The following is a 17,528-nucleotide window of genomic DNA, read 5'->3' on the forward strand; positions in this document are numbered from 1 at the left end:
CTGGACAGGTTGCCAGTCCATCGCAGGGCACACTCATACCAATGGGCAATTTAGACTCTCCAATCAGCCTAACGTGCATGTCTTTGGACTCTTGGGAGGAAACCCATGCAAACCCGGGGAGAACATGCAAACTCTGCACAGAGAGGCCCCGGCCGACGGGGATTCGAACCCAGGACCTCCTTGCTGTGAGGCAGCAGTGCTACCCACTGCACCATCCATGCCACCATTAGTTTAACCAATAAGTTTAATAAATACCTAATAAAGTACTCACTGAGTGTATATCAAACAGCAATTTAAAAGGCAGCAGGATGACAGACACCTACGTGCTGCATGGGTTTCTCATAAATGACGCAAGGGAAGAACAGAAAGATGGTGGAGGTCACCAGGGCAATCCTGGTGAGATTTTTGGGACCAGCTTGCATAAACAAGGTGATGACTCGGCCCAGCCCCATTGAAGCATTTTATATTTTTGCTGTGCACATAATTAATTGCACCAGTAATGTCTAAATCATGAAGCCCATTTATTTCAAATGTGTTTTGTCAGATCATAATTCCTGTTTCAGCAAATCTACTGTGACTAAAATGTGATTCCATTAGGCATTTCCTTTGAACTGCATAAAACAGAACTGTTTATTTTGAAATTATGGATTACTGAAAATCTCATTACATTTAGTAAAAAATGGTCTTGCATTCTATTGGCCAATATATGTGCTTTTTCGTTTTTAACTTTCACCTTAAAACAAATTAATATAAATCACATTCGATTATTAGTGTGGGGATGGATCTGCAATTATACCCTCCATAATGTATTCAAATGAATCCCTGCATACCCTGTGGGTATTGAATAGAAAGTGGCTTGCACATATATTTAAAATTGAGCATATGATTTTCGCTGCAGCACTGTAACCCTACTCTGAGACAAAGGTAAGCATGAATTTCTCAGTGTGAGCCTGTGAAAGAAAGAATCAAACTGCAGCAGTTGGGGCGACATTGGCTCAGGAGGTAAGAACAGTCATCTGGCAGTTGGAGGGTTGCCATCCTGGGTGTGTCAAACTGTCCCTGAGCAAGACACTTAACCCCGAATTGCTCTCAACGAGCTGGTTGGTAATTTGCATAGCAGCCAATTGCCATTGGCGTCTGACTGTGTGTATGCGTGTGTATGAATGGATGAATGAGACACATCAATTGTACAGCACTTTGGATAAAGGCACTATATAAATGCCAACCATTTAGCTATGTTCTGGAATAACAAAAAAATAACTAAAACGAAAAAAAAAACCTTTTAATCCTCCTTGTTATATGGGGCTGAAAGCTTATGTTAGAGTACCAGAGAACATCTCTAGGTTAAAATGTAATGCCAAAGATCTTTTAACTTTTAGCCCAATCATTGCCTTGTCTTGCTTAAGTTGGAGGAAACTGTTAGACACCCAATTGCATATTCTTTGCACATTGAACTAGATGGCTGGTGGCATTGTTATTTTGAGTGACCGTCAGGATACATACCCATAGGTGTGTATCATCTGCAAAGCTAAGAAAAGTATATTGACAAGGGGGGCCATATAGCAAGGGGCCCAAAATTGATCCCTGTGGCACTCCACATGTGTCAGCCATTTTGGAAGTGGTATTTTCAAGGAATACAGTAATCACAGCTGTTTCTGTGCTGTTGCTCCCATGGAGACCAGACTGAAACTTTTCCAGAAAGTAGTACATTCATTTGTGTAGAAACGGTATTTTCTACAATGTTTACATTTTTAAAGTTTGTGTAAAATTACTTGGTAAAGGGGGGTCCAACTGTCCATTCTTCAGTGCCTTGGGAAATCTGCTTGTAAGCTACAGTTAATATCAGCTCAAACACTGTCAGGAACAGCTATAGTGGGAATTGGATCTAGAGGAAAGGTAGAGGATTGTAGTTGCAACAGGGTGAAATAATTAAATGCAGACTTGCATACATAGATAATTTCGAACATCTAACACCTTATCTGCACCCATGTATTTTGTTCAATTTAACTGTTAATTTTTTTCTTGAAAAATATTGCAAGCTCCTCATATTTAGGACCAGAATCACCACCAAAATCTGATGTCGGAGCTGACTTTAGCAACATGTAAATTGTGGAGGACAGCACTCATCTTTGTTGTCACAAGTTGTCAAGTTCTATGCCGCTGTTTCTTTGTTCATTTTCCTGTTCCTGTTTCTATGTATTTTCTAGTTCCGTCTTCCATTTTGTGTTTCTTTATTTGGACTGAGGCGGCACAGATGGTGCAGTGGGTAGCACTGCCGCCTCACAGCAAGGAGGTCCTGGGTTCAAATCCCTGTCTCTGTGTGGAGTTTGCATGTTCTCCCTGTGTTTGCGTGGGTTTCCTCCCACAGTCCAAAGACATGCAGGTTAGGCTGATTGGAGAGTCTAAATTGCCCATAGGTGTGTGAGTGAATGGTGTGTGTGCCCTGCGATGGACTGGCGACCTGTCCAAGGTGTATTCCTGCCTTTCGCCCAATGTATGCTGGGATAGGCTCCAGCCTCCCTCTGACCCTGTTCAGGATAAGCGGGTTAGGATAATGAATGAATGAATGAATGTTTGCACTGAACCTGTCCCATAGTCACGCCTCCCCACATCTGTTACATGTTCCCTCATGTGTAATCACACTCATCTGAATCCCATTGAGTCTTGTTACCTGTGTGTAGTCTGTTTCTGTACTCTGGTTGGTATGTTCCCCACTTTGTGCTTGCCATACTCTCCAGCATTTTTCTCCTGTTACCTGCTCCTGTGTTCTGCTTGCCTGTTTCCTGTGCCCTGCTTACCTGTTCCTGTGTTCCTGTTTACCAGCTCCTGTGTTCCTGGTTTCTGTCCAGTCCTGTATCTACCTCCTCACTCCTGCCACATTTGGACTGACTTCCTGGTATCGAACCCCGCTTGCTCGGGACCATGCTCTGCCTGTGCCCTGTCTGCTTGGCTTCTGACCATTGCCTGTGCTATTGTTACAAATTTCCTTATCCTTGTTCCTACTGTTTTCTGTCTATTGACCTTGGACTGTATAACCATGGCAATAAACTGCCTATTCTGCCATTTGCGAGTCTGTGCTTGGCTTCAGATTGGCCAGGACACAAATGACCTTGGAACTGTGAGACTGTTTGGAATGTGGCCCTAAACCTGATATCTCCAGGAACAAATAGAGAACAATTCATGTCCACTATTTTGTGATCTAACATATCTACCATTTCCCTGTAAACCAGGGATCACCAACCATGTTCCTGGAAATCTACCTGTAGGTTTCCACTTCAACCGTAATTTGGCACACCTGATTCTACTAATTTGCAGGTCAATGAGAGCTCTAGCTGTTGAGGTGTGCTTTGTTGGGGTCAGAGTGAAAACCTACAGGACGGTCAATCTCCAGTTACAGGGTTGGTGACCACTGCAGTAAACTATTTGTTCTTTATTTCTCCTGAACAGAAATACCAAATGATATTGATGGCAATCATAAAAAATGCATGAAATCTTGTGTGTGAGGAGTGGATATTGTCAGAAGTGTAATAGCCCTGTGTCGTTAATATTTAATTGTTCCCCCCCCCCCCCCCCCCCACACACACACACACACACACACACTATTTTAATGGATTTTTCCTTCCCAGACACAAACCCATGAAATGAGTTTCCCTCCTCTATATTTCCAGATTTCAAGTCTGATAATGGCCTTTTAAGTCCTTCCCTTATATAAGAAGACAAATGGCAAAAATAAATGCATGAATTATTCTCCCTTCTCATGACACAGTTTTTTTTGGGGGGAGGGGGTTGGTTGGGTACAAAGTCATGAAAAATGATACCATTAGGTTCTGAAGAAAAATGCTATTACTCGGTAAGGGCTTTTGTGTCTCCTCTCTGCTCCCTTGTATTTTCTGAAATAGCAAGAGGGGTTTGGTTTTGTTGGGTCTCGTGAGGATGTTTCTGTGAGTAGACACAGGGTGGGGTGGGGTTGGGGTAGTGTGAAAGTGAGCACCAGCAGATCTCTAAAACTTCCACAGTTCCATGGATACCTAGGGCATGCACACTCGGTACCTAAATGAGATGGAAGGGATGAATTGGAATTTTAAAAATGAATCTTCAGTGCTGCTCAGAAATAAATGGTCACTGGTAATTAAGTAAATAGTATAATTTTGCCATGGTAGGTTTGCAGTTTTGAATGGACTTCAATGGGAAAATCTACTTTTTGACACCAGAGGCTGAATAAACTGCAATACCCCCAATAACCACTGGAGTTTACTAGCTTCTAGGGGAATGTCAATCTTTGGTCCCCTACTTCAAACAAAGTGAAATAGAACCCTGAGAGGAGCTCGACCAATCCCAAGGAACAAGGATACTTTCAAGCTTTTTTTGGGATCCCTGCAGGGATAATACTTTGGTGAGTTTGTTGGCATCACTGCCATATAATGCTCTGTTGTTGTTACATTTTGCTTAGAAACTAGAGTAGTTTTAGAGTAGGTAGCAACAAATGTAACCTTACAGGGTATGGTGGCATCATATCTGTCTTAATAAAAACTTAATTATCCATAGATCCCTATGGGAAGCACCAGGAAATAGCTAGGAAGTATCCACCTGCTGATGTTATTTGATTGGTTCTTACAAACATTCCCCAGTGATTGGTGGAGCGCCACCCCTGGATGATGGGTGTAACTCTGGTATAATGGGAGAACTGAAAAAGAAAGCCATCAGAAGTGACAGCTGCAGTCTTCAAGAGTGTAAAGGTTTACAATAGTGCATGACTACCAGGCATAGCACCTTTACCAGCAGGAGGTAGCCCCATCTTCTTCTTCTTTTTTTGAGAAATGTTGGCTTTTCTATGTCAATTTCACTTTTGTTTTTAGTTGTCAGAACAGGGGTAAAAGAAGGGCCTTGGAAGAAAAAGGAAACCATCAAATGAGAAATAGAGGGAAGAGTTTCTCAGAGCTGCAAATGGGCTGCATATAATGAGAGACATGATGGCTAACGAGAACCATAATAGAGCACGACACTCCTTAATGAGCTCTCATCTGAACGCCTTTATGGATTATTTCTCCCCCCTTTTTCTCTTTTTTTCTGAACGTTCTCATTCACACAGTATCAAGCGTCCTACAGCATAGGGTTGATTCACTCAAAAACACTGGCTGAAAGCAGATTTTCATATTTCGCATATTTTCATTAGACTATGCACGGAGAGGCCCAACTCCCGGTCGGTAGTCACTAAAGATCGCATGCACATTGCACTTGTAGAACAGGAGCAGACTGTGTGTCCCAGTATACACTGTGCTGGCCAGAATCCCAGTAGAGAGGTGTCTAATCTATCTGTTCATCAAATTGTGGAAGTAAGTGGAATAAAGAGGTTACCATCATGCATGCTACATCAGCATGGAGATGTAGTGCAGAAAAGAGGTCACCCTTATTTTCCAAACAGTTTCCAAAAATACAGCCTTGAGGTGAGGTAGATGCCTGTGTGCCTGATGGGATGTTTCCTGCGAAATCTCAAATTAATATTCTCATCCTACACTCTTTTTCATACCAGCCTGAGGTCAAATGCAAAATCATACTTTTCATGGAGGCTGTTTGTAAAGAACACTTAGCAATGTGGCAGAGGAAAAGTCTTGTGAAATGGTAAAATATTACTGCTGAAATAGGGAACGATTTGGAATATAACTTAAAATTGCTGTATCATATTTAAATATATTTATTAAATAAATAAAATATAATTTAAAAAATGTGTTTTGTGATGAATTCCATTTGTCTCATATTACATTTTACACTAAATATATGAAAACAGTCAGTGTGACAAATATGCAAACAGTTGATATTAGAATGGGGGCAAATACTTTCTCACAACACTATGATTTGAGCATAAAGCTTTTTCTTTTCCTCACAAATTGTTATGCAGGATTGTGTAGGTGTCTTTTCACCTTCTGCTGTCCTGATTAGAAACCATCTGCACCAGTGCAATTGGGCAGTGCCCTTGCTTGGCCTTCCTGGAGCCATATTCATCCACCTTTCCTGTCATCATTGGTCTGGGTCCTTGTTACTCTGCTGCTGGTCTTGACCAGTGCCAGTAATTCACAATCTGTCACTGTTCACAAATGCATATGGTTACGTTCTCTTTAAGACAAGATGTAAAAACTGTTAAATGATGTACCTCAAAAACAATGCTGCTCTTGCTTTTTTTCTCCTGTTGTAGGCAAGAGAAGTAAAAGCTGCAGTTTTCAGTTCCCACTCAAACTTGCTTCCATGTGAATTTATTAGCCACAAAGGATCAAACTACACTAAGATTCCTACTGACCTGATCTGAAATTAGTCTGTGTTTAGATTATTAGCCCTATACTGTAGAGCCTAAATAACTGTATTGAGGTTAGTCATAACCTGTACCTGGTGATGTCAATGAGTATTTTTAAATACATTTATATATCTGCATCAACTAAAGATTCCAATCAGGATTTCAATGATGAATAAAGGCATGCCTGTTAAGTTTTAAACAATGCTTTTTTGAATTACATTTTAAATATGTTTTGAATCATGGTGGGAAAAGTTAATTTGGTTCATGACAAATACATCTGAAATTCATTTTGACATACCGCACATAAGCTAGAGGCGGGATGTGCCATACACACATAAGAACTAATATTAGCCTCGGATGTGTCTGCTGTACTAATTGGTTCCCTCAAGCACATTTGTGGTAACATTCACACTTCAAATGTGAAGCAACATCAAGTTCTTGGATTCTATCATCCATCCAAGTATAAGGCAGGAAGATGATATCTTGAATGCAAAAGTTTTTTAATGTACCAAACCTGTCTACCATATCTTTTAAAGTAAGCAGAAACTTGTGCTTGTCTTTAATATTTTTCATTTTTCTATCCCAATTTGGAATGGCCACTCACATCTGTGACCACACCTCTGTTACAATCATACAAACTACGGTAGATCATATGAATGTACATTTACATTGACATTTTAGTTATTTGGCAGACGCTTTTAATCTTTGGTTTTCATTGTGTTCGACCTTATTATTATGCTATCAATATAATTTAAATAGCTAATGATTAGTGACATTTTAAAGCAGTTTGAAGTGAAATATCATAGTGCTAGTGTGAAACATTTTCTGAGTAAATTAGCAAAGTTACCCCATTACTAAACAAGACTATTCCTAAGAGAACAAAGTTTAAAGTTTTAAAATAAACCTTTTTTCTTTAGAAACAAAAACAAATTTGCATCACATTACACAATTAATTCAGACAATGTTAATGGACTCATGCACAAGCAGGTCTTTTTCCTCTGAGGTACTCTGAGGTCTTTTCAATGTCTTGCTAGATCCATATTCGCAAACTGACTTGGGGCAAACGCAGGTGGCTTTGAAGGGAATGGAAGATGAAACTCTAATGGGTTTATCGCATGATACACCCAAGACACTGCTATTAATTATTTTAAGCCATGGACCCTTTCAAGTAATGTTGAGTCGTTAGTTTTCTCAGAGTTCGAAATACATCGCAAATCCGCCATCCGACTGGTTCATGTTCACATGCTTTATGGTCTGACGATTGAAAGAAAGATTACACATGGCTGCATGTTGTTCCATGACTGTTTACATCGTAGGCTAGCAATAGACTAGCAAGCCATTTTTGCTACCACAGGGAATTGAATGCTACAGTAGTTATCAAACAATTTCTGTGTGTTTTAAATTTATAGCTGTGGTTCAATTACGGCTTTATTGTATGAAATTTCTTACTGTTCATTGAGGACTTGGTGTTTTGTTCTGATGCAAGAGCGAGTGTTTCAGAACAGAATCCCCGTTTCCCCAGTCACCCCGATAAGGTGTTAATCTTTCTGATGGGAAACTTTCTGATGGGAAACCTTCTGATGGGAAACTTTCTGATGGGAAACCTTCTGATGGGAAACTTTCTGATGGGAATCTGACAATAGTGTCATGGTTTCCCCAGCCTACATACAAATTCCGATGAGAAAGGACAAGAGGAGATATGTGGACAACCTAGCATGTGAGGCAGAAGTAGCAGCCGGACAGAGGAACATGAAAGATCTTTACAGAATCACAAGACAACTAGCGGGGAAGAACAGAACCATTAGCTGGAAAGGCACCAGGAGTTGACAACATCCCCCCTGATATTCTGAAAGCTGATCCCAAAGCGACCACAGAGGTTCTATACCATCACCTCAACAAGATCTGGGATACAGAGGTAATCCCAATAGAGTGGAAAACAGGCTTAATGGTCACCATTCCTAAAAGAGGAAACCTCAGTGAATGCAGTAACTGGAGAGGCATAATGCTCCTGTCCTTCCCTAGCAAGGTTCTCTGCAGGATTATCCTAGATAGGATACAAGCAGCCTTAGACGAACAGCTGAGAAAAGAGCAAGCAGGTTTTAGGAAGGATAAGTCATGCACAGACCATATTGCTACTTTGAGAATTATCATCGAGCAATGTGTTGAGTGGCAAAACTCCCTGTACATAAACTTTGTGGACTTTGAAAAAGCCTTTGATAGCCTGGATAGGGAAGTACTTTGGAATCTCCTAGGTCACTATGGCCTTCCCTCTAAGATCATCAATCTAATAAAAAACATGTACCAAGATTTCAATGGCCAGGTGATCTGCAAAGGCAAACTGTCAGACACCTTTGCCATCACAACAGGGGTGCGGCAGGGTTGTCTTCTTTCTCCTTTGATTTTCCTCATTGCCATTGACTGGATCATGCGAAGAACAACTGAAAAGCAACAGACAGGAATCCAGTGGACCTTGTTTATCAGGCTCGAGGACCTGGATTTCGCAGACAACCTGGCACTAGTCTCTGAAAACCACATACACATGCAACAGAAGACAGATAGGTTACAGACTGACAGTGACCAGCTTGGACTCAAGATCAACACTGGAAAAACCAAGACCATGAGGTTAAATCCGAAAACACATGATCCAATTACACTCAGGGGACAGGCCATAGAGGACGTGGAGCACTTCACCTACCTAGGGAGTAACATCAGCAGGGATGGAGGAGCAGATACATAGAGGCACGCATCAGTAAAGCACAGGTAGCATTCAAGATACTCAGGCCAATCTGGTTGTCCAAGCAACTCTCCAACAACACCAAGCTACGGATCTTCAATACCAATGTGAAGACTGTCCTGCTCTACGGCTCTGAAACATGGAAGACTACCGAGGGCCTCACAAGCAAGATCCAGGTGTTTGTCAACAAATGCCTGCGCTACATCCTCAAGCTGTGGTGGCCCATCAAAACCACAAACGAAGAGCTGTGGAGGATGACAAACCAGGACAGCATAGCTACCACCATCAAAAGGAGAAAGTGGAACTTGATAGGGCATACCCTTAGGAAGGCCCCAAATAACATCACCAGACAGGCCTTGGACTACAACCCACAGGGGAAGAGGAAAGCCGGTAGGCCGAGAAACACCTGGAGACGTTCCACACTCCAAGACCTGAAGAACATCGGAGTGAGCTGGCAAGAAGCTAAGGCCCTGGCCCAGAAGAGAGTGAGATGGAGAGCTCTTTACCCCTCAACGGGGTAAAGAGGATTAAATGAATAAATGACATACAAATTCCGGGTTTTACCTCTCAATACCACGAGAGGGCGTGCTGGCCATGTTCATCATGACAAATTGCCTTCCGCATGTGGAATGCGGATATAATCATTGCCAATTGCGGCCAGCTGCGTGGAGAGCTATTTAAGTCTCTTCCTGGCACTGCTCTGGGCTTTGGTGTTTCATTACGTACAGTGAGCCGCTAAAGAGGTATCTGGTGGACTGAATTAACTTTGATCCCGTCCCGGTTGCTCTTGGTCTCCCGCCCCCACTCCTTCACAAATAGAGCCCAAGAACTGGGAACTGGCAAAGGTGAAAATGGTTCAAATAACTGACCGCTGTTTGATACTTTTAATAATGTGCACATCACTATTTTATATTCATTTTTATCTAAAGTGAAATTGAATCATGTAAGTGCAATGGAATCTGACCGCACTTCCTCCAAGTGAAACTGTTTTGAAACTTTTTGAAACTCTTAACTCAAGTCTAATTCGTATTTGCTGAGATATTCGTTCTGTTCTATTTAGAGCATAATAAATATTGTAAGGTCCTGCAAGTCTGAAGGTTTGCTGCTGATGTATCTTGTATGCTGTTCTGTCTCTCACGGCTTAGCTGCGTAGCCGTGACACCAAAGTGTTATGCATCACATGCAGCTGAAGCAGGCAGACTGCAGACACATGACCAATCAGAGGTAGTTGCTCTTCAGTCGCACCCTGAGAGGAGGACAGATCGTGAGTGGGGATTGACCCCAGTTCTACCTAGCCCCTGTGGGTCAGTCCTGGCAGACTGTGGGGAGCATCTACGCTCTGAAATCCTAGTATCTCAACAGGATGAGCCACCCAGAAACCCCAAGCTATCTCTCATTCCTGACTCTAGATTCATTGCTTTCAGAAGAATGTTATTCTTCAGTTGCAAGGAGAAGGAAAACAGAGATAAAGCGACATGTTACAGCCATATAAGAACATCATTTTTTTAATACCATGTGGCTCTACAGTTCTATGAAAGTAGGCCTGCTGTAAAGTGCAATATTACTTTTGCAATTAATCACATTCCATTATCTTTATATTTCACAGCTGAAAATAGCTGTTATTAAAGGGAAGGCTGTAAAGGTGCTTTGAAAGGCATGATGAGTGACCTGAATTGGGTTTTTTTTCTTTATTTTTTATTCCACTACCAGGATTCAAGGTGCCGGCCCTACACATCCACACACTGTGGTAGGGAAGGGTTTACCACCCTCCTTTAACTAATGTGCCTGATCCTACTGCAGTCACCTTGTTGATGCAGGGATTTCTGGGTGTTACTGAGTTCCTGTTACATTGTTTTACCCCAGGAGGATATACAGGTTGATCTATAAGGCAATAATAAATGGTAAGCCTATTGGACGTTTGCAGTGACAGAGTGTAACATTTTATAACGAGAGCGATTATAGTTCCTCTGCCTATGAATAACTATGCCCTCTCAGAAATTTAAAACGAGACGTGCATTGGGTGGTATGGCTGCTTTGCTTCAGTAGCTAGACAAGAGAAGGGTACAGGGTGGTATTGCTGCATAGTTTGAGCAGTTAGACATGGGAAGGGTACAGGGTTGTATGGCTGCTTACCTTCAACTTAAGATAACTTCATTTGACTTATTGGTCTTCTGCTGCTGTAGCCCATCCACATCAAGGTTTGATGTGTTGTGTGTTCAAAGATGGTCTTCTGCATACCATTGCGACTGGTGGTTATTTGAGGTACTGTCGCCTTCCTGTCAGCTTGAACCAGGCTGGCCTTTCTCTGACCTCTGTCATTAACAAGATATTGTTACCCACAGAACTACTGCTCATTGTATGTTTTTTGCACCATTTCCTGTAAACTCTAGAGATTTTGTATGTCACAATTTCAGGAGATCAGGTAACAAGAACTAAACATGAAACATAACATGACAAGACAATGAAACGTAACCAGAAATAAAACAAAAACATGGCGAGACTAGACTAACATAATACGTCACATGACAATAACGTAACTAAGACAATAACTAAACATGAAACATGACGTGACAAACATGAAACATGACACTTTAGAATCTAGAATCTTTAGATTACCTTTATTGCTTTAATAGAAGATTAAAGCATGGCTTACTTCCAGAACATGGTCAGGTGCTTTCCGTTCTCAGCTTCTTATGGACTGGCACAGGACAGTGAAAATATATCGCTCCTTGATAATCCCAGACAGTAACATCTCTCCTATAGTTTCATAACTTTGCCTCCAGTTATATGTCAAACTATTTTTGTTTTACCTGTTCCACAGTATGTGGAACTAAAAACAGCAATCTCTCTGATGCGTAGGCCAATGAAGCATTCCAGTCCTATGTGGCACATACGTAGTTTATGTAGCCTATATAAACAAAAATATGCTAATTACCAATGTTTAGACGTTAATTTCAATGGAAAGAAGTAAGCCTGCATACTGATATGCTCCTTACACACCTTTATTGTAGACAATGTTTAGATCCCAGTGGATCTTCATTAGGTTTGGCACATCGTTTTATATTTCATCTTAATTTCCTCATATAATTCGTCATATAATGATATAAAAAAAGAAATCTGTAGGCTACACAGTATTTTTTCTCTGCCATCTGTTTAGATTGCCTGAAATTGATTTCCGTGGTCCTTAAGGACTTTAGGGGGTGTCAATTTATACTAATTATGTCAGTAAGTTGTGTTCAATATTTATGCCTGTTGCACCATCTGAAAATACGACTAGGTGCAGCTACGTCCAGCATAGACAATGCACCTTCATTGCGGATCAAAACTAGACAGACAGGATGAGCTAAATGTGGAAGTCTAAAATGGGTTGTACCTGGTATCAATCAGAAATAACCGCTGGAGAGTATGGTCAGGACACATAACAATCAGGCAACAAACTAGACACAGGGTTTTTTATACACAGGTAAGAAGAGGGAAATGGCAATCAGGTGTGGGAAAGGGAGTGAAACACAGGTGAAATGAATTAATGAACTGAACTGAACTGAACTGAACTGACAGACTATGGTGTGCACAGAGGGTAATAAAACATGGAGACACTATGCACTTAGAATTGTAGTGTACTGTATGTCTATAGGCAGGCAAAAAACATTTAATAATTATGTAAGGAGTTTTGAAGTCAGTCGAGCCAGTCTGTACAAATGTAGACACAAGACAACCGAGATTAAATATAGCAGTCAGTAGCCTACCTCTTTCAAAGTGAACAAATACACCTTACAGCAACTCCAAAGCTGTCTTATTTACTCAAGGAATCAAAAAAATCCTTTTTTTTTACTTCAAAGTTAACATGTTCGTATAGCACCACTGTTCGCATTGCTTTGAATTAAAAATTGTAGTCTTGGTAGAAATAACACCCTACAAGGGATGAGTTTAAGGCATGCAATTATTTTTTTAAATTAACACAAATGAGAGCTGCATGCTGTGTACTGTGTGTGTGTGTGTATGCTAGGCTCAAGCTGAGGTAGGCTAACAGTTTTGTGTAGCATACTGCAAAATCTCTCTGGTGAACAGCCTGCTTGTGAAATGAATGGTGCTGCTGACAAATGATAACTGTCGGAAAGTTATCATTAACGGTCGGACAATGCACAAAATACAATAATGTAAGATTTGTAGTTATATCCTTAATCTATGATTGGAACAACTTCACATAACAGTCTCTTGACATGCACAAGAAAGGAGTGAGGAAAATGGCAGTTACTGCAGCCAATCTAAAAAAATCAATAAAGCAGGCTAATTCTCCCATTATGGATAACGAATCCAATAACTTGTGCAACACTCACAAAAGTCAATATTTGTGTCAAGTACTCGTGTGAAACGAAAAAACAAGGACCACCCCTACTATCTTTTTTTTATTTTTTTTATTGGAAATAATGCATATACAACATATATAACCATAACAGGATATAAGCAAAAAAATTAAAAAAGAGTAATAAAAACAAATAAGAAAAATATATAACAGACTTGGGGATTTAACATTCATGTAACACATAGAATGGCACAGGCTTGACAAGTTTTTACAGCTTTGGGGTGATTAGATTTTTTCAGTGTATTTAAATAAGAATCTAAATTTATTTTAAAGACTAAAAAATTAGGCTTCAAGGTTGACAATATACAATGCATTGTTATCCAAAATTTCCAAAGTAGAAACACCAAATAAAATGTGTCTTAACTCCAGGTTAATAGGAGTAAATTTTTTATGAATGTAATTTTTTAAATCAGTCCAAAATATTTGAGTATATGAACAATCCCCGAAAAGGTGTGTTAATGTTTCATCTTCCCTTCTGCAGAATGAACATGATAAATCCAAGTCCAATTTAAATTTAGCAAATTTCATTTTAACTGGATAGCATCTGTGTATAAGTTTAAAAGAAGTCTCCTTTACTTTATTGGTTAAAATATTTTTTTTTGGTAATAACCAGGTCCATTTCCACTTTATATCCTCAAATATGTTGTTCCAATAAAAAACTGCCGGGGGAGATGAGACAATATCCCTTTGTATTCAGTTCTTAATACATTGGTTATTAGCTTCGTCACTAATTAGAGGACAGCCTGCATCAATAAATAGATTTTCATTACCCAACAGAGGAATGATGCAATCTTTTCCTTTTGGAGCAGATGATAATAGTATTCTGATACCGTTTGGAATTGCATCGAATATAACAGCATAGTCTCATGGGGTTACAGGAAACACATATTCAGAAAGAAATTCTTTATAAGTAAATAATTCACCTTCATTGTTGAACAATTGACTAACAAGTAAAATACCTCTGTCAAACCAACTCTTATTAAACAGTGTTTTGTTTTTTAATCTTATGTCTTTATTATTCCATATAAAATACTTGCGGCGAGAAGTTATGCTTATAAATTAAGGACCAGCATAGTAACATTTGTGATAGTGTGATAACTTAAGCGGGATTTTTGTGACATCATAATTACAACGGAGTAAAAAGTGTAGACCTCCAAGGGAATTAAAGATATGTGTAGGGATAAAATTCCATATGGATGTTGTGTTTTTTAAGTATTGTTTGATCCATTTCACTTTGAATGTAGCATTTAGAGAGGAGAAATCCAATACACCAAGGCCACCTGAATGCAGCTTATTCATCATTATTAGCTTTTTTATATAATGGGATTTATTTTTCCAAATGAAATTGAATATCAGCTTGTCTATTTTTGTGCAAAGATCTTTAGGGACGCAGAATAAATTAGTCGAGATAGACCTTCCACTTTGGCTACCAGGGATCTCCCTATGAGAGAAAGATCTATTTGCAGCCACATATTAAACCTCTGTTGAATTGAAATAATCAAGGGATTGAAGTTATCTTTCACACGAGTATTCTGGTCCTTGTCAATTATAATACCAAGATATTTAATTTTACTTTTGACAGGGATGTCGTAAATCATGACGTCTGAACAGCTTTTAATTGATAGCAATTCACATTTGGCAACATTAAGACAAAGACCAGAGGCCTTGGAAAATGATCCAATCACCTTGATAGATTCCCTAATTTGGGCTTTATTTTTTATTTTTTCTGGATTGTAGGGAGCCACTTTTGTTCTTCCATGTGTACTCAAACTAAATTGGGATTCTTGGCTCTCCATATTTCTAGTAAATCAAATCTATTCAGAAAATTGGATGTATTAGATTCTGTATCATCCCTTACTGGCCATCTGTCCAATCTACCATCCAGAGCAAGATTAAAATCGCCTCCCATGATTATTCTTATACCTGGAAATCTATTTCTCAAACAATCAATTTTAGTGCTTAAGAATTCAAACAATACAGCATTTTCTTTCCTATTATTATATCCATACAGATTTACAATTAAGAATACTTCATAATTTAAAGAGACAACCAAAATAATAAAATGTCCATTTGGGTCTGTGGTAGAAGAAATTGTCAGAATCCCCGCTGAACAGTTTGTCCCATGTGAAAACCATAAATCCTGTCCCCATTGAGATCTCCAGAAATTGCAGTCATCTGGACCAGAATGTGTTTCTTGAATCAAACAGAAGCTAGCATTAAAGCTTTTTGCATAAAGAAAAATGGCCTTGCGCCTTGTTTTGTCTCTGAGTCCCCGAGCATTGAACGATACAAAGGTTAAAGAAGAAATAACGAGTTTAAATAAAATAGACTAACAACTAAGCTTATTACCCTGAGAGTTAAAAAACAGCACTCCCTTAGTGCAACAGAACTCTCTCCTCAGAGAGCAACAATTGAAATATTATTCAGTAACAGAACCAGCTGAAATTCAAGTAATTTTACCAAGGTGCGTACAAAAACAAGACAGTTATTTTATGCCATTAACTTGCTTTGCAATAATAAATAAAATAAAAAGAGAAAACAATATATAATACCGACCCACTATAAAGTAATTAGGAGTCACATTTTTAGTGTTTTCACTCTTTTGGTAGGAAAATTTCTTTTTTCTCAATATAGGCCTTAGCTCCCACAAAGTAGGCAAGCTTGCCCTCCTTATGTGCATGCTCCACTTGTGGCCATAACTGACTGCGCTTCATTCGATCCTCTGGTGAGAGATCCTCTTTGAAATGCAGCTTTTCTTTCTCAAGGAGCTTGTTGTTTTTGGCTGCTCTCCAGATGCTATCGCGAAAGTGTCTCACTGTAAATTGTACGATGACTCCTCTATGTTTGCCATCTTGTCGTGGCTTTCCAACACAGTGGACACTATCAATTACATCTGGGAGTTTTCCTTTACAGTAAGGCGTTATCGTTTGGCAGATGTTTATTACCTTCTCTCTAATATCCTCCCCCTTCACTTCGGAAATGCCAAACAATCGCAAGTTCCAGCGCCGTTTATAGCGTGAAAGCTCAAGAACGCGGTTTTCTAACTCTTGCGTCTTTTCTTCCAAGCTGCTCACTCTGGTGTTTGTATTAGCAATCTTGTCTTTCATGCTTTTGATTTCCTCGAAAATGTAATTAACAGAGCCCTGTAGAGTTTCAATACTCGATTGAAGGTCATAGACCGGTCATAAACCGTACGCTACGTCGCCATCTTGGTCCCCTTCCATCCCTACTATCTACTTCAGGCTGTTAAAGTGGCTACTGCTTCAGCATGTTGCTATGCTTACATATGTTGGTTAAGTTCTGATGAAAATAGAGAAGCTAGGCAGATGGCTAAGTCCAGTTTTAATTATATTTTATCTTTGTTACATTTTTTTCAAGGCTGAAATTGGTTTCTTAAACGCCACTTCATATCTGTAATTCCTGGTCCACCTTATTTTTTTTAGCTACTACGGTGCTGTAAATTCCAATGTACAAATTCCACAGAAAATGTTTTCAATGCCAAAATCGTCTTGGGCTACACATTACATAACTATATCACACAATATAGCCAACATAGCCAGCTTCTCTGTTTTGTGCTGATGATAGCTAGCCATTTTTATGGAGCAGACACGACAGACCTGTTATAGGTTTTTGCCATAACTTTTAATCCTCTCCCAGCGCCACCTAGTGGCTTCCACATTACATGTATGTATCAGGATGTATTATTCATACATATCATGACATCTCCCTTTTTTTTTTCAACATAAAAAAAAACCATGACGCAAATGCTGAACTTAAGTTACTGTAAAGACCAGTATGACAAAAGAAAAAACTCACTGTTTACCCTGCCATAACATTTCTCAGGTTTCAAAACACATTAAGGTGTCATTACTTATTTCACACTTATTTCAGCATTTCTTTCCATCTCTCTCTTTTTTTTTTTTTCTGTATTGCTACTTTGTTCAACGTTCAAACTTGAAAAAAGTTCATAGATCTATTACTCCTCAACAAGTCGTCTTGGCTTTGAGACGATTCTTCCACTTGCTGTTTTACCAGGGAGACCTGGAAGCTCTTTTGGGCTGACATCTCTGGTTGTTGTTTTGTTTTGAGTGTCCATTTCATGTTTGTCCTCTGTGCTGTCACAAACATTCTGTTGAGTCACATAT

The sequence above is a fragment of the Conger conger genome, chromosome 8 (genome assembly GCF_963514075.1).
Source record: "Conger conger chromosome 8, fConCon1.1, whole genome shotgun sequence".
In the NCBI taxonomy this organism is placed as follows: domain Eukaryota; kingdom Metazoa; phylum Chordata; class Actinopteri; order Anguilliformes; family Congridae; genus Conger; species Conger conger.